We start from the raw sequence: 20,922 nt of genomic DNA on the forward strand, positions 1-20,922 counted from the left end.
TGTTATAGCTCTGATTCCACTTGTTATAGCTCTGATACCACTTGTTATAGCTCTGATTCCACTTGTTATAGCTCTGATACCACTTGTTATAGATCTAACCCGTAGATATTATGATAATAGAAATAACCCAAGAATAACAAGATAGAAATAGATAGAAATGCTTCTTTATTGATTAAACCCTTAAGGTAGGGCAACACCATACATTCACTCCTTAAGGAAGGAGAGCACTCCACAAGCCATATGCTTATTCATACCATAATCCTTGACTCTTTCTCCATGTGGAGTCTTTAGCCTCTATATAGGCCTCATACATATAATACCATGGATCATTACCATGGTTCCCTCATACCATCAAACTAATACCATGGGCCCATTACATTATTATTAACTACTTGTGGTCCCTTACATGATATGGGTTAACCACCTTATTATTACTATGGCCCATCCCATTATTACATTATTACCTTGGGTACCTCCCTTGGTACCCCATATTATCCCCCCTAGGTATATAACATTCCACTCCCCTAAGCATGTTTCGTCCCCGAAACATGGGAAGAACAAAAATAATAAGATCTACTCGAAAGAGTAGTCCATTGGTACCATGAATGTGCATCTAGCCATCCAAGCGAAAGGTGAAGCCTCGATCTCGTTGGTGCCTCGCTCGCTTGAGATGGAAGTTGACTGTGGTAGCTCTTCTGTGTGGATGTGTAGTAGGTGGATCTTTGCTCCTCTCTATCTGTCCTGCGGGGGTTATTGTCCATGTGGCTAATTGGTTTCCATCTTGCTGGTTGTCTTGTGGGGTGATGTGGGTGATGATATGTTGAATTTTGAATCCACGATGGCTTTTTCTTTAATTCACCCCTTATGGGAGGCTGACTGTTATCTGGGGCATGTTGTGGTGCCTGTTGTGGTGTCTTATCTTTCAATATTACTTCAACCACTGAGCCCTCCTTTGATGTATCAGCACCTATAACCTTTTCTGCTTCAGCCTCTGTTTGTGTTTGATTGTCTATCATCACTGGCTCATCATCTAATATGTCAGACCCTGGAACATCTTCTGCTTCAGCCTCCTTGGACTCTACCTGTTTATTAATGGAAATATCCTGTAATGTAATTTTCTTCTTTTTATACCAGAGCTTTAGGAATTTCTTATGTACATTAATATTGATAGTACCCACTAATTCCATCCAAGGGTATCCCAAAACAACATCTATGTTATCCATATCTAAAGCATAAAAATCACCATCAAACACATAGTTATCCATAGAAAGCTTCAAATGCTTATAAATTTGAACATCCTCATCATCAACCTGTGTATTTTCAATTTGTTTTGCTAGAACTTGCAATTTTTTTGCCAAGTTGACATTTATGAGATTTTTCTTGCAACTCGAATTTATAGACACAATGATTTTCTCCTTCTGAATCAATCCATGAACCTGTAATACAGAGATACCAGCAAAAAATAACCCTTTTGGTTCCTTGGTTTCCTTCTTTCCTGTAAAAATAAAATCTTTGCTAGGCTGTGTGTCTGTCTGTGTGAGCTTATCCAAAAGATTAGATTTATAGTCAAAGCGCTCTATAAGAGCTTTTTTGAAGGCATCCCAAGTCAAAAACCTTCCATTGGAACGTTGATGCTCTTGCCACCATTGTCGTCTTTCATTGTCCAAGTACATGCTTCCCACCATAAGCCGAGTCTCATTATCATAGACATGATCCAAATATTTCTCCATTTGTGCTATCCATCTAGCTAGATGAGAGCCATCAAAATTATACAAGTCCCTCAAATTCCGATCTAGGCCCGCCATCGCAAAAAATATTGGCGAAAATTTGAAATGGTCACAATTCCTTCAATATTGCTCAGAATCCCTATTATAACCTATTTTTAGAAATGGAAAAATCATTTTGCATCTGCCCATGTGGTAGAAATATTGATCCAGGCACTTGGAATTTCAGATCTGTGCTGCAACTCTCCCGTCGTCACCAAAATTTCTGCAAAAAAGAGCTGATTTTAAATAAGCGATATCTCCCTCATCCGGACTCCAATTCGACTAATTTTTTTTTTTGAAATTGGGTATTTTTTCACAAAGAATCCAGATCTACAATTATATTTTACAGATATTTCACCAAAACATACAGATCTGATCTGCAAACTCGCCGCCCCCGAAATCCTGCAAAAAAAAAAATTTCTCCCCTTGTGCCCAAGAAAGTGCTATGATTCCACTTGTTATAGCTGTGATACCACTTGTTATAGATCTAACCCATAGATATTATGATAATAGAAATAACCCAAGAATAACAAGATAGAAATAGATAGAAATGCTTCTTTATTGATCAAACCCTTAAGGTAGGGCAACACCATACATTCACTCCTTAAGGAAGGAGAGCACTCCACAAGCCATATGCCTGTTCATACAATAATCCTTGACTCTTTCTCCATGTGGAGTCTCTAGCCTCTATATAGTCCTCATACATACAATACCATGGATCATTACCATGGTTCCCTCATACCATCAAACTAATACCATGGGCCCATTACATTATTATTAACTACTTGTGGTCCCTTACATGATATGGGTTAACCACCTTATTTATTACTATGGCCCATCCCATTATTACATTATTACCTTGGGTACCTCCCTTGGTACCCCATATTATCCCCCCTAGGTATATAACACCCAAGCAGGACCAAGCGCGGGGTCTGCATTGTGGTGCGCTATATGTCAGGTAGCAGGGAAACATACAATTGATAATTGCCATTTTCTACAGAAGTTTGTACAAACATCACAACAAATGTTCTACAACTTCTGCAGGTTGGTAGGGCATGATGAGCGCAACTGCTAAAGTTAGGAATTGATGATGGACAGAACACCCACCTATAGAGTTTAGGTAGAAATGTGGTCCCCTGACCAGAGCGTTGGGATGGCGCGAACAGGCTTTCAGGGGCGCAGACGAGGCCGAGGCGGAGGAGGACATGGCAGAGGTCACAGACAGCTAATTTGTTACAATTGCTTAGGACTAGGACACTATGCCCGTGAATGCACTAACCCAACGCGTCCGTCATGCAAATATTGTAATCAGTTTGATCATGAGACAGAGGACTATAATGCGGTGATACCAAGGATACACAACAAATGGGTGCTACCACCACAGCCGACTCAGGCCCTGCAGATGATGAGGGTTGAGCCTCACAAAGAGGATCTGAATGTGAATATAGTGCTCCGACGTGGAATTGAAATGGGTGATGATGAGGGGAAACAACCCAAAGAAAATGCATGGGTTTACAAAGCTCGGGCGAAAGAGGTTCAATTGATTTGGAGTGCGCATGCGAAATGTTCATGGAAGAAAAGAAGAGCTTCACTAAGGCCTCTACCTCAGGTAGCAGGGATAGGCCTGATCAGGAAATGGACCCTTCTATGCTTACAACCTTTCTAGAGACCTGCATGAAGCTATTGCGCGATAGCAAGGTTGTGAAATGGTTACAGAAACTTATAAATAGATGCATTGGAAACACTCTGGGTGAACCGCGCATGGTGTTAGGTTCCTATACCAATAGGAGTCATAATTTTTGAATGGTTGAGATTGTACATACCTTTGCTTTTTGCAAATGTTTTCCATATTCAAAAAATTAAAAAATGTAAAGAGGGTATGTCCTAAAAGAAAATCAAAGGACAAAAAGATTAAAAAGGTCAAAAAAGATGAAAATCTGAACCCCAAGGAAAAAAGAAAAAATTTCCATGAAAGTGTGCTAGTCAAAATGCCACCACTATTTACTTTTTATGCAGAATAAATGATTGTGTGGAATTTGCAACCTACTCCACAATCCTTGATAGTCAAAATGTCTAAACTTGGCTATTTCATGTTTCAATTTCATGTTTATAGATAGAGAATAAAAATCTGACCAAACAATGTAATCTTGGCAGAAAAGTAGATTAGGTAAAGTAAATAAAAGGAGCTCAATTGTTTAATCTGGGCCCTTGGATGTAATAAGTTTAGATTTAGCTAAATTACCATTGCAAAGAAAATAAAATATTTGATAAGGGTTTGCTAGCTTAAATGCACCCTAATAAAGAGAAGTAAAAATGGTAGGATGAGTAGATGGGTAAGTAGAAGAAAGGTTGCATAATTGTGATGATTTTTAGATAAAAGCATATTAATCAGCCTCATCATGAAAATTCTAAGTACGAATGAGAAATTGGATTGGCATAAACTCACAAAGTCAAATTAACTAATTTTCCTCACTCATTTCACCCTTTACTTAACTAATTTCCCATAATAAGTTTGAAGTACCCAAAATCTTAAGTCAAAGGGGCTCAAAGCATTTCTCTGACTTCTAGAGGGATCGGACCCTCAGCCCAATGACTTATAGATCTTAAGTACTAAAATCCCCTCATAAACATTCACCCCCTTCAAATCATTCATTTTCCCCTAATAAATCCCTTTCCTAAGGTTAAAACACCATTTTCCTAAGGAAAAGAAATCACCCCCATGGATACCCCTTTTTATGAAAAACCCACAAAAATTAGCCTAAGTTATAATGTTCTATGTAAAAAGAAATAAAATTAAAAAACCACATTATGCTTAGCGCACTTCATTTTCTCCCACAATTTTCATATTAACATTTAACATTATTTATATGTTAATTCCTGAAGAAAAAACCCCTTTTCTCATATTTTTATTAAACCCCTTTAATATTAATATCCCCACCCCGAAGTTTGAAATATAAACTTTATGTTACCCAACCCCGACAAATGATATAATTAATTGATCTGCGATTAATTATAGTCAACCCATTCACCAATAAAATTTCACCCAATACCTTAATCCCCGCTTTAATCCCTCATTAAATTAAAACCACCATGTTTAAATGCAAGTCAGGCCCCTCCATTACCCTCCATGCAACTCCCGCGCACGATCACTGCATGATCTCCCCCCTCCCCATCCGACGGCCCACATTGATTTCGGAAGGTTCCGAAGTCTGAACGATACCCGCTCGAAATGGGTTGTTTTTCGTCGAGCCCCCGGGGCGACGTGGCTCTTGATGAGTGGAATTGGGCAACCTCCCCCAATACCGCCAAGCACCCAAAGGCTGTGCGAAGTAAACCGCTTACTGCCAGCCTGCTACCCGCCAAAACTATCACTATTCATCCCGCTACATGACAAACGGTCACTATTCGTCGTACCCACCAAATTGACTTTTTGCGCATAAATCCAAAAAACCCCAAATCATTATTTTTATCATTTTAACTATAATTTTCCATGCACGCGCTTGTGAACATTGAAAAGTCATTAACCCACATACACCTACACTCTGAAGACGCCGAAAGCTCCCAAATTTCCTTCCAACCTGATTGAAGCCTTTTCAACCGTTCAGAATTTCCAGTTACCTGGTTCATACCCCATTTTCATCAATTCCAGGTATCTAAGCTAGAATCCATTGAAAGCCCTATTAATTTCCGAACTAGTCTCTAAATATTTCTTAATTGAAATTAAAGGGAACGTTAGTAACATAAAACCCACCTGGAATTGAACCCCCATTATCTCAAAAACTGAAAATTTACTTTCCCCTCATTATTAAATCGACAAGAACTAAGAATGGCTACCCGAATTGCCATGGATGTCAGGGCAATTACCACTCCTCACCTGGGCCTACACTGCCTTCCTCCTGCTGATAAAGACTTCCAAATCAAGGACACCTATTTCCATGAATCCCCTTTAAAACTGTATTGTCGATACAGAGACCAATACCTCAACCAAGATGATAAAATAGGTCTGTGGGAATCTAATTTGCCCAAATACCAATTCCCTGAGGTGCACATCTTTCCAGAGATTGTCTATTATTGCCATGCAAACTACATTCCCAGTCAAAGAGCAATGATGTCCCCTGATCACACCATACTTTTCACCATCACTTCCAAGTCAATCAATGAAATCTTGTAACTAAAACCAGGGCAGAACTTAACTCCTATTTCAATTGGTGACCTATTAGACAAATTTCCCAAGCTTACCACCACCAAGCTTGCTCAAATTTTCCAAACCTTTATTGCAGAAGAAAATCCCCACAAGAACCTCCCCCATATATGTATACCATATTTTCTCAGTTTGGCCAAGACATTGTGTCAATGATATCCAATATCTTAGGCTATACAATCAATGAATACATAGATGAAATCATCTTAGCCTTCATGTCCTTTTTTACTCCAGGACAGCCCCCTGCTGTCATGTATGATTATGCCAAGTACATAGCTGATAGGATGCATGAACAATTTTTGAGAATGAGTAATGAAGGAGTGTTTAAGTATTCTTCAGTTTTGTACCACCTTTTCTTTTACTACCAAGCTGACAAGTTCCCATTCACTCTCCAAAAGCTTGACACTAAAGGTCATCCTAGGTCAGTAAATTTTTGGACTCCTTTGATACAAAAGTATGATTCCCCATATCCATGCATAGATTTCATTGATCATTTTGTACATCCAGTAGTGACCATGTTGTTAGGAAGTCCTCCTCCAAGAATCATTTCAGATATCAGGAGGATCCTGCAACTATCAAAACAACACAAAGTGGGAGATTGGTACTTGTACCAAAATCACACAAAAATTAGGATCTATGGCTGTGAATTGGCCACATACAAGCTGCCTAGGTACCTCCCAATGAGGCTATTTTCTCCAGAGTACTACAGGAAAATAATCAACTCAGATGAGGTACATTTTGTTAAGGCCAAAAAGAAGGCCCAACTCAGAATCAAGGATCAACTAGGCCCCTTTGTATGTAATAGTAGAGAAGCTGGAAGAGAAGCAGAAGAAATCCTTCAGAGACTTAAACTAAAACAAAGCTTCATGTGGAGATATGACCCTGTGACTTGATCTGCAATAGAAGACAGAAAAACAAGATGGCTCCCTACATTCACCACCGAATCCCTGAGATAGAGAAATATGCAAACCAATTGGAATGGGTCGAGAATACTCTAGTAGAAAGGGACAGCACTGAAGTTGCAGTTGAAAACGCTCTGATTGATTTAGAGAAAATGCTTGATGAGGTTTCTTTCCTGTAGGTTCCAGGAGAATCTCAAGCCCAAGGATAGTCCCAAATCCAATAAGAATCATAGGCATAGGGAGAATCTCAAGCACCAAGTGAATCACAAATAGAAGAAGAATCCCAAGTGCAGGAAGAGTCAGAGCAGCTAGACCTATCAGAGGAATTAGGTCAAACAAGTATATAGTAGCCCACTATGAGTACTCCCCCTCACTTGCAAACTCCTCTAAATGAGGAGAAAAGCGTCAAAAGGAATAGGGAAGAGGCCACTACATCATTCAGAGAAACTACACAAACATATGCAGAAACCAGCCTAGTCAAAAGGCAAAGGTTGAATCTAGTTTCAGAATAGGAATTCACAGAACAAACAGTGGGGGCCACCAGCACAGAAAGAGAAAGAAGTAGGCCTGCCACTCCTTCTGGGAGCACACTAGAAACTTCACATCAAACACTCAGATGTTGGAAAGGCAACAGAGTGTTGAAGTGTCCTCCTTTAGGATGCCAGCTGACAAAGATCAAGACATTAGAGAAAGGTACAAGGATATAAAAGCTAGGAATGAGAGGCTAAAAGCCCAGACTTATGCACAGTACCTCAAGATGGCACCTACAAACCAAAAAAGGCTTATGTCAGCCTATGATGTCAAAGAAGGAAGGATGCAAATGACATTTGTCAAACCTACCACTCAGCAACCAAGAACATCAACTGACTTTAAGAAAATAGATTTTGAAGTGCTAGCAAAGGACATACATCCTATTGACCAGATTGAGTTGCACAAACAGACAGGGGAGATGATTTACTCCACCTTAACAGGGAAAGCCATCATAGTTCACCAATCACAGAATTCCCTAAATAACATATCAGCTCAATTGCAATTAGAAAAGGCCTCTTCACAAGCAAAGGACACCAGAATAAAGTCCTTAGAGGACTTAATCATTGTGTTGGGACATGATCCCAAAGATGTGAAGGCCACTAAAAGACTGATCAAGAAGAAAAATGATGACATAGCTGCTTTGAAGAAGCAACTTAAGATTCCACCACTACATCACCCACAAACAATAGAGGTCCTAGAGACCCAAAAAGGACAAGAGGAGCTTATGGACTTGGTCCTAAAGCTAAATGACTAGTTGTAAGAAATAGAGAAAGAATTGGACACATTGGTTCAGTCCAAAGAAAGTGAACTGGCCACCACTTCTACAACTGCCATTCCCATAGTAACAACTGTAGTTCCCCCAACACTAGCAGCATCCTTGGCACCAACAGCTCCACCTGCCACAGCACTTCCAGTCACAACTGAGTCTACAACAGTAGGTACTTCAACAGACAAGATAGCAGAGTTAGTGAAAGCCATGGAGGAAATGTCCATCTAGGCAACAGAGCTTAAGAGGCTTAAGGAGAAAGTAACAAGCCTAGACACTAACTGCAAGCTTGCCTAAATACAATAGAGAGAAGGATCACAGAAAGCCCTAAGGATGGGTTAAAAAATTAAGGTCCTAGAGAAGGATCTAACATTACAAAAGCCACTAGGACAGACTAAGGAGATGCTTTGGGCCAATATAATTGACTCTATTAATGATATTTGGCCATCAATTCATGTAATATTTGAGCAGACAGAACTGGTGAAAGTGGCCACCGAAGCAATACAAAAGGTAAAAGAAGACCTAGGAGACCAGCTTAAGGATGCTAATCGACTCATCCATTTTTTTAACAGCAAAAACAAGCATGAACTAAATGAGCTTGGTGTGGAGGGAAAAACTGAAGCCATCATAGAAGTCAAAAAGGTTCTTTCTAAAAGAAACCTTATGCTTAACCTGGAGGAAAAATGCCATAACATGCAGGTTGGCATTGACAGATTCATGGCAAAGTTTCAAATTTTGAGGGATAAAGGCCTTCCAACCCCCATGGTCATCCATGACAAACTTATGACCCAATTGGAATATGTTGATAAATTAAAGAAATTGTCCAAGGAATAGGCAAGCACTTTAGCAATCAAAGCATTGCCAACAGGGAGAGTATTGTATGATACTTTAGAAAATCTATTTTTCCTAGAGCATGAGGTGAAACATCTATTTGTCACCAAGCCAAATTTTTCCAAATACACTGAGGCAGACGAGATATATAGAAGGATGCTCAAAGTAAAATTACCTGAAGATGAATGGTGGGAAAAGATGACATATTTACTATAAATTACCACGGTAAATCTAAATGGTAGCTAGATGAAACAAGTAAACAGGGTCAAAGAGTAATAGGTTAAAGAGTATCAATAAAAGACCAAAGATAAATATGATTCCAACATACAAATACTAGCCAACCTAAAAGGACTCAAGTTCAACTACAACAGCCATCACTACCACAATAAGAGGGACAGCATGATGTAGTTTTCCATCTGTCTCTATTTTAATGCTTGAAGATATTTTTATTTCTTTAATTAAATCTCAAACTGTTATGAGATATTTTGTAATATTTTTTGTATAAATACTTCCCATTTCAAAGTATTTAGGGTGGATTCAAAGACATTTCTATAGATTTGTATCTAAAATCAAAGTGTTATTATATCAAGACTGGATTGGCTTACTGGATCATGGAATAAAGTTCAAAAATTTTACAAGATTCTTGTGTTAAGAGAAAATAAAATAAGTATTCTCTCATGTGTATTATTGTTTTTCCTTATGTTTATTAATAATCATATGTGTTTCTATGAAATATGAATGGTAAACTAGGAATGATATTTCAGAACTTGCTTTAGTGGACTCCGTTTTGACTGTTTACCTTCCTAATGTTTTCAGCTAAACTATCTTAGTTAGGGAATTCTTAAATTCTCCCTTTCTTTCGTAGTTTCTCCCTGTGGTCTATGTAGCAAAGAATTCTTAATTGCTCCTTGTTGATGATCACCCTCTACTCCTCATTCTAATCCTGGTCTAAGGATTATTCATTGCCATTTTACCCTAGTTAGAATCATTCCATCCATCAGCCCTTTGAAGATTTGCCCTTTTCTTTACTAGTCTGCCCTGTAAACAATCCCTTTAATGATCTGGTCTAGTTAAGCTATCCTTTGATTGACTCCATAGCCCAATGGCTTAAAAACCTAGCTCTATCCATCTGTTCCAAGAATTCCACCACCCAACTTTCAATCAAAATCAAAATCCTCATGAACATTAAGAACTAGCCTAAAATCTAATAAAAACAAAGTTAAATTATAAAGAGAGAGCCCTCTCTGGACTTAGGTTGGCTAGAACCTGAGTCTAAAAGATTTGGTTTGTGGTTACCTCAGATTATTCCTTCTTTTAATAACTTCTAGGGAAAACTTCTGAGTGATAACATAGTGGCGACCATACTGGGGAATCAATCCTTAGTCTTATTAAACCTTTGAGAAATTTCAAATCTTTATTTCAAGCCTCTTGAAGGGTTTATTAGAATTTATTTATAAAAATTTCATAAAAAAAAAAGTAACTAGAAAAGTTTGAAACTCTGGCTTCAAGGAGAACTCACTATACTAGGGCCAATCCTGATCAAAACCCTCCCCAAGTATTTGATAATCCTAATCTGATTTCAAGAATATCCAGAAGACAAGGAAGTTCAGTGAGTCCTACACTCTCAATTAAAGTAGATTCATGCCCTGATGAGTGGTTTTTTTTAGAAGACCTCCCCTTTGAAGAGTCTTTTGACCTTTCCCTATTTAGAACCAAGTCTGAAAGTGCACTTGATGACATAGTTTTAGATCCAAAATTTACAGCAGAACTTCAAGTCCAAAGGGCAAACTTGTCAATTGATCAATATATTCTAAATTCCCCTCTGTCATCCCTCACTGCTATTAAGATCCCTGAGCTTTCTGAAACAGTTTCAATTCCCTTTAGTTCACCATTATTCCCTTTCATATCTGAAGTTCATTCCTCACCTCCATTTATACCTTCACTTCCCCACCAACCTACCATTACACAACAGCCACCCATTACTCCCAGTTCTCCATCATGCACTATATCATCTCCTGGTACCCAAACTCCACCTCTTAGTCCTGCCCAGCTTAGAGCCATGGAAAATAAATATGCTCCTCTTGTGTTGCTTGCTCCATGAGGTGCCATGCCACAATATTACCAAAACAAAATTGTCCAATTTGATGGCATAGGTACTTACACAGCACAACAACACACAAACAAAATGATAGATTTCTTTGAATTACATGGAATTGATATTGGAGATGTCCAAATGAGACTGTTTGCTCAAACTTTAGCTGGTGATGTAAGAACATGGTTTAGATCTTTACATGCTTATAGCATAGACACTTTAGAAGTATTTTATCAGAAATTTTTAAATAGATGGGAAAAGAAAAAGAACCATCTGCATATCCTTTCAAAATATTGAAACATCAAGAGAGGACCAAATGAAACAGTCCAGGATTACTGTACTAGATTCAACAACATATATAATGCAATACCAGTCAATCTTAGACCCCCACCCGACTTAGCTTTGATAAAGTTTCCTGATGGGTTTGACACTAATATGGCCTTCCAACTTAGAGAGAGAAATCCTCCAACTTTAGAAGACATGTAGAGTGTGGCAGTTAGTGTAGAAGCTAATTTGCTAGCAAAAAGAGCTAGGGTTAGGAATTAAAGGAGAGGACCCTTGAAAGATGAAGCCTCATCCTCTAACCTTAAAATAGATTCCCTAGCCAAAGGAATGGAAAAACAGATGGATAGGATAGAGAACATTGAAAGAAAGCGTCACTGGGATAATCAACAGACACCGCCAATGAGAAATCCAAACTTTAGAAAGAATCAAAATCAGAACACTGGAAAAAATGGACATGATCAAAATATTAGGCCTCCTTTTCAAGAAAACTATGCTGAAACTTCCCATGTAGAAGACCCTAAACAAGACACCCAAATTAACTTAATGGGATTAGATGAGGAGGAAATTGTCTTCTTGACTCAAGATTATCAGGAATTACACATGCTTTAGCAATTACAGACCCAATCAGGGGAATCATTCGATTACAAGCAAGGGTATTATTCTACTATCTTCGAAGTGCACAAATAGTATAATTTGAGGAGTAAAAAGAACATTGATACTCCTGACCAAAACAAGAAAGCAGTACCAAATCAACCTAAGAAAATCGAAGCAATTCCAGTTACAAAAACACTCCAAATCCTCTTTGGACCAAATCATAATCCTTTTGGTCCCACCATTGTAGATATAGCCAATGACCAACCCCCTGATAATCAATCATCTGCTTCAATCCCCTCCAAGGAGACAGTGGAAGAAACTGCAAACATCACCTTAGAAAATCCACAGAAAAAGACTTCAAATATAGAAAAAGAAGACCAACCTACTCCAAATCCTGCCATGAAAATTCTAAATCCTCAAACAGAGAAAGTCCCTTTGCCTTTCAATTTGGGAGTGGAGGTGGCTAAGCTAAAAATTTCAGTCCCCTTAACAAAATTGATAAAAAATGAAACTTACAAATCTCAAATATGAAAATCTTTAAACTTCGTTGAGAATGAAAACTCTGTTAACTTATTTGATGATCAACCTGAGCTTATTTTCAGTCCTGATGTTAATATCAAACCATTAGAAGGAGGGATACTGCCCTTTTATATTATCCTTAACATTCATGATAAGATCTTACACAATGCAATGTTAGATTCTGCGGCTTCACACAATTTAATGCCTAAACCTGTTATGGAAAAATTGAACATAGACATCACAAGGCCTTACAAAGACTTGCTTTCATTTGATTCTAGTCAAGTAAAATGCCTAGGGCTAATCAAAGACCTGTGTGTTTCCCTAGTACAATACCTTGCTAAGACTATTCTCATGGATATTGTTGTTGTTTATATACCACCTAAATATGGCATGCTGTTGTCTAGATCATGGGGGACTAAGCTCCAAGGATCTTTGCAAATTGACATGTCATATGCCACAATTTCAGTCTTTGGACATCCTAAAAAATTGTACAGAGAGACCCTAATGAAATATGTAGTGAGTAGTTAGGCTAAGCCTCAAAACTTTCCTATCTATTCCATGAATTCTGACATCGATTCTTTTATTCTGTACAATGCTGAACAAACACAAGAAACTGCTTCAAACAACATTATTTTAGAACCAAAAGAAATTGTAGTTACAATTCAAATTCAAATTGTCCAAACTCAAGAGCTTTTAGATAGAAAATATGATCAAGATTCCTTAATTAAAGAAGATTTTGTTCCCCCAGGCAGTAAGAATTATGAACATGAAATATTATGGCATCTTGAATTTGATGGATCAGTGAACAAATTAGGAGTAGGAGCAGGAGTGTGGATATACAATTTAGAGAATGATTACTCAGAGGACCATGTCTATAGACTGAATTTCAAATGCACCAACAACATGGCTGAGTATGAAGCCATTCTTTTAGGTCTCAAATTGGTTAAAAAGTTAGGAGCTATAAGAGTTTCTATTATGTGAGATTCTAAGTTGGTTATGAAACAAATTAATGTTGTATATATGACTAAAGACCCTAGATTATGTTTTTATAGAGGAACAATTGTAGAAATATTGAAAACTTTTCTAGAAACTAAGCTTGCAGTGATTCCAAGGAAACATAATATGCAGGCTCATAGTCTAGCAATGTTTTCCAACACTTGTAAGTTGCCATTTCAACCTAACCATCAATACACTGTTGAGGTTAAGCACAGACCAGCTATCCCAAACAACTTAAAAAACTGGAAAGTATTCACTAATGACCAACAAATAAACAATTTTTTAACTTTAGAGGAAGAATTTGTAGATGGCAACATAGATACTGACATAACATTAGATCTTGATTTTATAGATAAAATAGAAATTAACAAATTAGAAGATGAAGAGATAGATAGATTCCATCCCACAAAGATTACAAAATCAGATATTCAAAACCTAAAGAAAGTTGAAATTGAAGAGACAATTAACGAAGATTTTGAAATCATTAATCTCAAAGACAACTTTTTGCCCAAAGGGTTGACCCCTTTGGAAGACTTGTTTGATTCAAATGATGTCCCTAGAAAACCAAAGATGGAACTGTTAAAATCTGATATAGAGGAGTGCAACATAGGGACTGAGGAAAATCCACAATTGATTAAACTTTCAAAGTCTTTACCTCCTGTTGAAAAGGTGAAATACATAGAACTGCTAAAGGAATTCCAAGATGTCTTTGGTTGGATTTATGAGGACCTCAAGTCCTATGACACCAGCATAATACAACACACTATCCCCATAAAAGAAAACCAGAAACCTTTTAGACAAAAGCTTAGGAGGATTAATCCTATTCTATTGCCTTCTATTGAAAAGGAAATCAAAAGAATGTATGAAGTCAAGATAATAGCACCAATTAGATTCTCTAATTGGGTTTCAAATTTGGTGCCCAAAAGGAAAGAGAGTGGTGAGATTAGACTGTGTGTTGATCTTAAGAATCTCAATAAAGTTTCACTCAAAGACAATTACCCTCTCCCTAAAGGATCACATATTACAAAGGGTAGTAGGGTCAACCAGGATCTCATTACTGGATGGGTTTTCTGGTTACAATCAGATTTTAGTTCACCCAGATGACTAGTCAAAAACTGCATTCACTACTCCTTGGGGCACATTCATGTATGTGAAGATTCCTTTTGGGTTAAAGAATGTAGGGGCCACCTTTCAAAGAGCTATGGATATAGCTTTTGCTAAGGAGATTCATGACTTCCTAGTAATATACTTGGATGATATCACTGTATTCTCAAAATCTGATAAACAACACTTAGATCATCTAAGGTTTTCATCAAATGTAGGAAGTATGGAATTTCTTTGAATCCTAAAAAATATTTATTTGGGTTAGGATAGGGTAAATTGTTAGGCCACATAATCTCTAAAGATGGTATCCGAATAGACCCTACAAGAATTGAAGCCATCCTACTGATACAACATCCTAGGAGAATTAGGGAATTACAAGACTTTTTAGGAAAAATAAACTTTCCTAGGAGATTTATTTCTAACTTAGCAGAATTAATCAGGTCACTGAATAACATGTTGAAGAAAGATTTGAGCATAAAGTGGACATTTGAGGCTAAGAAGTCCTTTGAAGATATTAGACTAGCCTTAACAAAACACCAGTTTTGATCAGTCCAAAGTTTGATAGGATTCCATTATTTTTTCTTTTGCCTCAGAGCACACAATTGCTACAGTCCTACTGCAGAAGAATGATGAGGGTTACGAACAAACTATTGCCTTCTTTAGCAAAGCCCTGAGAGATGCCTCTTTAAAATACAATATAATGGAAAAGCAAGCTTTTTCTTTGGTCAAAGCTATCAAAGATTTTAGAGTTTACATTTTATATTCCCATATAATAGCCTATGTCCCTAATGTAGTAGTCAAGGATATTCTAACACGGGATGGTCCAGAAGGAAAGAGAGGGAAATTGATTGCTACTATATTAGAATATGACCTAGAAATCAAGCCAACAAAGTTAATCAAAGGCCAAGGTTTAGCCAAACTCATGGCTGAATCAAACTGTCAGGCCTTAGATATAAATTTTATTGCAGAAATGGATAATGGAGAGGAGATGGCGACTCCACCAATCAGCCAGGCTTTTATTGAATCACCATGGTATGCTGACATCATATATGTTTTACAAAATTTATAAGCTCCTCTTGAATTATCCAGGACCAAAAGCAGGTTTTTAAAAATGAAATCTTTAAAGTTTTTCATAATTGACAATGCTCTGTTTTGGAGGAATCATGAAGGTATCCTTCTTAACTGTTTATTAAAAGAAGAATATGACAAGGTGTTACAAGAGTTTCATGCAGGTGACTGTGGGGGACATCTTTACTAGAAAACCATTGCTGACAAGATTCTTAGAGCTGGTTTCTATTGGCCCACTTTGTTTTCTAATGTAAAGAAATTTGTAACCTCATGTGATAAATGCCAAATTTTTGAAGGAAAGAAAAATCTTTTACCCCTGCCCCTAAAACCAATATTTGCTGAAGCACCTTTTCAGCAATGGGGTCTTAACTTCATTGGTGAAATCCACCCACCTTCCTTTTCTCAGCACAAATGGATTCTCACTGCTACATATTGCTTTACCAAATGGATAGAAGCCATACCATCAAGGCAAGCCACTGATATTGTTATAATAACCTTCCTTGAATCCAACATCCTATCTAGATTTGGGTGCCCAACCAATATCATCATTGATAATGTAGCAGCCTTCAAATCTAAGAAAATGGTTGATTTATGTAACAAGTACCATATAACTTTGGGCCATTCCACAGCTTATTACCCATAAGGAAATGGACTAGTAGAGTCCTCAAATAAAATTTTGGTGAACATCATCAAAAAATTGTTAGAAGATAACAAGAAAACATGGAACAAGAAGCTAGTGAATGCCTTATGGGCAAACATGATAACCACAAAGAAATCTATTGGTACAAGTCAATTAGTTTATGGAATGGAAGTTGTTTTCCCTTCTTCTTTGGGAACACCAGTAATGAAATTTCTCCAAGAGTTGCAGTTGGAACCAAATGACATCGAAAGGAGAATCAACCAAACTATTCACATGCAGCAGACCAGGGAAGAAGTGTATATCATATCTCAAGTTGTGCAGGAAAGGATCAAGAAGGCTTTTGATAGAAGGACTAAGGCAGAATATTTTTACCTAGGAGACAAAGTTTTGAAATGGGACTCAAGAAGAGAGGATAAAGGTAAACATGGGAAGTTTGATTTCCTATCGAAAGGCCCATATATCATCTATGCATTCAGAGGTAATAATTCTTTCTTCCTTAGAGAAATCGATGGCACAGAGGTAGAAGGAGGACCAGTTAATGGTTGAATGCTTAAACACTTCATTGAACCTAGTTACTGATTCCACTAATCATTTGTACATATTTTGTTTTCAAAGTCTAAAGTTGATTGGATAGTGGATTTTTGGAGTTGAAGCCCAAAGAGAAGGCCCTAAGCTTCAAAGGTTTTACTGTCATAAATAACAATAAGGAAAAAAAGTGAAAGGGAAAAAGTTGTAGAAGAACATCACAACAATTCAAAAGGCCATTGATCTACAAGTTCTTGACATTTCACGAGGAAATGTCATCCCCAAGTGGAACCACTGTTAGGTTCCTATACCAATAGGAGTCATAATTTTTGAATGGCTGAGATTAAACCTGTAATATGTACATACCTTTGCTTTCTGCAAATGTTTTCCATATTCAAAAAATTAAAAAATGTAAAGAGGGTATGTCCTAAAATAAAATCAAAGGAAAAAAAGAATAAAAAGGTCAAAAAAGATGAAAATATGAACCCCAAGGAAAAAAGAAAAGACCATGAAAGTGTGCTAGTCAAAATGCCACTACTATTTACTTTTTATGCAGAATAAATGATTGTGTGCAATTTGTAACCTATGCCACAATCCATGATAGTCAAAATGTTTAAACTTGGCTATTTCATGTTTCAATTTCATGTTTATAGATAGAGAATAAAAATCTGACCAAACAGTGTAATCTTGGCAGATAAGTAGATTAGGTAGAGTAAATAAAAGAAGCTCAACTTTTTAATCTGAGCCCTTGGATGTAATAAGGTTAGATTTAGCTAGATTACCATTGTAAAGAAAATAAAATATTTGATAAGGGTTTGCTAGCTTAAATGCACCCTAATAAAGAGAAGTAAAAATGGTAGGATGAGTAGATGGGTAAGTAGAAGAAAGGTTGCAGAATTGTGATGATTGTTAGATAAAAGCATATTACTCACCCTCATCATGAAAATTCAAAGTATGAATGAGAAATTGGAATGGCATAAACTCACAAAGTCAAATTAATTAATTTCCCCTCACTCATTTCACCCTTTACTTAATTAATTTCCCACAATAAGTTTGAAGTACCCAAAATCTTAAGTCAAAGGGGCTCAGAGCATTTCTCTGACTTCTGGAGGGACTAGATGCTTAGTCCAATGACTTATAGATCTTAAGTACTAAAATCCCCTCATAAACATTCACCCCCTTTAACTCATTCATTTTCCCCTAATAAATCCCTTTTCTAAGGTTAAAACACCATTTTCCTAAGGAAAAGAAATCACCCCCATGGATACCCCTTTTAATGTAAAACCCGCAAAAATGCACTTAGCCTAAGTTATAATGTTCTATGTAAAAAGCAATAAAATTACAAAAACACATTATGCTTAGCGCACTTCATTTATCTTTGCAATTTTCATATTAACATTTAACATTATTTATATGTTAATTCCCGAAGAAAAAACCCCTTTTCTCGTATATTTTATAAAACCCTTTTAATATTAATATCCCCACCCCTAGGTTTGAAATATAATTTTTATGTTACCAAACCCCGACAAATGACATAATTAATCGATCTATGATTAATTAAAGTCAACCCATTCACCAATCAAATTTCACCCAATACCTTAATCCCCGCTTTAATCCTTCATTAAACTAAAACCACCATGTTTAAATGCCCATCGGGCCCCTCCATTACCCTTCGTGCAACTCCCATGCCCGATCACCACACGATCTCCCCCCTCTCCATCCGACGACCCACGTTGATTTCGGAAGGGCCAGAAGTCTGAATGATACCCTCTTGAAATGGGTTGTTTTCAGCCGGGCCCCCAAGGTGATGTGGCACTCAATGAGTGGAATCGGGCAGCCTCCCCCCAATACTGCGAAGCGCCCAAAAGCTGTGTGAAGTAAACCACTTACTGCCAGCCTGCTACCCGCCAAAACTGTCACTGTTCATCCCGCTATGCGACAAATGGTCACTATTCACCCGTACCTTCCAAATTGACTTTTTGTGCATAAATCCAAAAAAGCTCCAAATCATTATTTTTATTGTTTAACTATAATTTTACATGCACGTGCCTGTGAATGTTGAAAAGCCATCAACCCATGTACACCTGCACTCTGAAGATGCCAAAAGTTCCTAGATTGCCTTCCAGCCTGATTGAAGCCTTTTCAAAAATTCAGAATTGCCAGTTACCTGGTTCATACCACATTTTCATCAATTCCAGGTATTTAAGCCAGAAACCTTTGAGAGCCCTGTTAATTTCCGAACCAGTCTCTAAATATTTCTCATTTGAAATTAAAGGGAACTTTAGTGACATAAAACACACCTGGAATTGAACCCCCATTATCTCAAAAACTAAAAATTTTCTTTCCCCCCATTCTTAAATCCACAAGAACTAAGAATGGTTGCCCAAATTTCCATGGATGTCAAGATAATTACCACTCCTCACCTGGACCTTGACCACCTTCCTCTTGCTGATAAAGACTTCCAAATCAAGGACACCTCTATCCATGAATCCCCTTTAAAACTGTACTACCGATACAGAGACCAATACCTCAACCAAGATGATAAAATAGATATGTGGGAATCTAATTTTCCCAAATACCAATTCCCTGAGGTGCACATCTTTCCAGAGATTGTCCATTATTGCCATCCAAACTACATTCCCAGTCAAAGAGCAATGATGTCCCCTGATAACACCATACTTTTCACCATCACTGCTGAGTCAATCAATGAAATGCTACAACTACAACTAGGGCAGAACTTAACTCCTATTTCAATTGGTGACCTACTAGACAAATTTCCCAAGCTCACCACTACCAAGCTTGCTAAAATGTTCCAAACTTTTATTGTAGAAGAAAAGCATACCCCACAAGAACCTCCTCCATATATGTATACCATATTTTGTTAGTTTGGCCAAGACATTGTGTCAATGATATCCAGTATCTTAGGCTATACAACCAGTGAATACATAGATGAAATCATCTTAGCCTTCATGTCCATTTTTACTCCAAGATAGCCCCCCGTTGTCATGTATGATTATGCCAAGTACATAGCTGATAGGATGCATGACATTTTTTTGAGAATGAGTAATGAAAGAGTTTTTAAGTATTCTTCAATTTTGTACCACCTTTTCTTATACTACCAAGCTGACAAGTTCCCATTAAATCTCCAAAAGCTTGACACTAAAGGTCATCCTAGGTTAGTAATTTTTTGGACTCCTTTGATACATAAGTATGATTCCCCATATCCATACACAGATTTCATTGATCTTTTTGCACATCTAATAGTGACCATGCTGTTAGGAAGTCCTCCAAGAATCAGTTTAGATATCTTGAGGATCCTCAAGCTGTCAAAACAACACAAAGTGGGAGATTGGTACTTGTACCAAAATCACACAAAAATTAGGATCTATGGTTGTGAGTTGGCCTCATACAAACTGCCCAGGTACCTCCCAATGAGGTTATTTGCTCTAGAGTACTACATGCAAATAATCAACTCAGATGAAGTACATTTTGTTAAGGCTAAAAAGAAGGCCCAGCTCAGAATCAAGGATCAAATAGGCCCCTTTGTATGTAATAGAAGAGAAGCTGGAAGAGAAGCAGAATAAATCCTTCAGAAACTTAAACTAAAACAAAGCTTCATGTGGAGATATGACCCCTGTGACTTGATTTGCAATAAAAGAAAGAAAAACAAGATGGCTCCCTACATTCACCACCGAATCCCTGAGATAGAGAAATATGCAAACCAATTGGAATGGGTGGAGAATACTCTAGTAGTTAGGGACAACACTGAAGTCGCAGTTGAAAACACTCTAATTGATTTAGAGAAAAGGCTTGATGAGGGTTCTTTTCTACCGGTACCAAGAGAATCTCAAGCCCAAGGACAATCCCAAATCCAAGAAGAATCACAAGCACAGGGAGAATCTCAGGCACCAAGTGAATCACAAATAGAAGAAGAATCCCAAGTGCAAGAAGATTCGGAGTAGGCATACCTATCAGAGGAATTAGGTCAAACAGGTATACAGCAACCCACTATGATTACTCCCCTAAATTCCAAACTCCTCTAAATGAGGAGGAAAGCATCAAAAGGAATAGGGAAGAGGCCACTACATCAGGCAGAGAAACT

The 20,922-nt window shown here is 37.5% G+C and overlaps 1 pseudogene; it reads right to left on the bottom strand.

Annotated features, from left to right (window-relative positions):
* Positions 1-20,922, bottom strand: part of LOC149218332 (26S proteasome non-ATPase regulatory subunit 1 homolog A-like) — a 50,449-nt pseudogene that overhangs the window by 28,465 nt on the left and 1,062 nt on the right.

The sequence above is a fragment of the Pinus tabuliformis genome, chromosome Q (assembly GCF_031772625.1).
Source record: "Pinus tabuliformis cultivar Carrire ecotype Pingquan chromosome Q, CPIR1, whole genome shotgun sequence".
Taxonomy (NCBI): Eukaryota; Viridiplantae; Streptophyta; class Pinopsida; order Pinales; family Pinaceae; genus Pinus; species Pinus tabuliformis.